Source organism: Egretta garzetta, unplaced genomic scaffold, assembly GCF_000687185.1.
Source record: "Egretta garzetta isolate BGI_Z169 unplaced genomic scaffold, ASM68718v1 scaffold91, whole genome shotgun sequence".
NCBI classification, from domain to species: domain Eukaryota; kingdom Metazoa; phylum Chordata; class Aves; order Pelecaniformes; family Ardeidae; genus Egretta; species Egretta garzetta.
Genome location: NW_009258661.1, coordinates 266,684 through 267,089, shown reverse-complemented (window position 1 = coordinate 267,089; position 406 = coordinate 266,684).

Here is a 406-nt window from a genome sequence, read left to right as displayed (position 1 = left end):
CAGGGAAGTCAGAGAAAGGACCATCCCTTCCAGGCAAGTGCAACTGGGCACCCTCACTCCAGCCTGACCTCCTCCACCACCTCCAAAGCCAACCCGACGCTGGCACCCAAAACGTGCTTCGGTAAACGATAGTACTTTGTGCAAGGTGTCGCCTGTTTCTGCTATTAAAATAATCAAAAGTACTTTCAGTTTTAGGGGCAGGGAGGTTTTCAGAGCTGGTGCTTCAGGTCACGCTTTGCTCGGGTCAGCCCTGACCCGCTGGGGCCGCAGCCAGACCTTTGCCCCGACCCCACAAAGCGCCGGGCGCGATCGGGCGAGGGCCGCCGGGTCTGTTTATTTCTACAGCGAAGAGCACGGCGCGGCTTCAGGCTTAACGCATCCTCCAGCCGACGGAACCGAGCAGCAG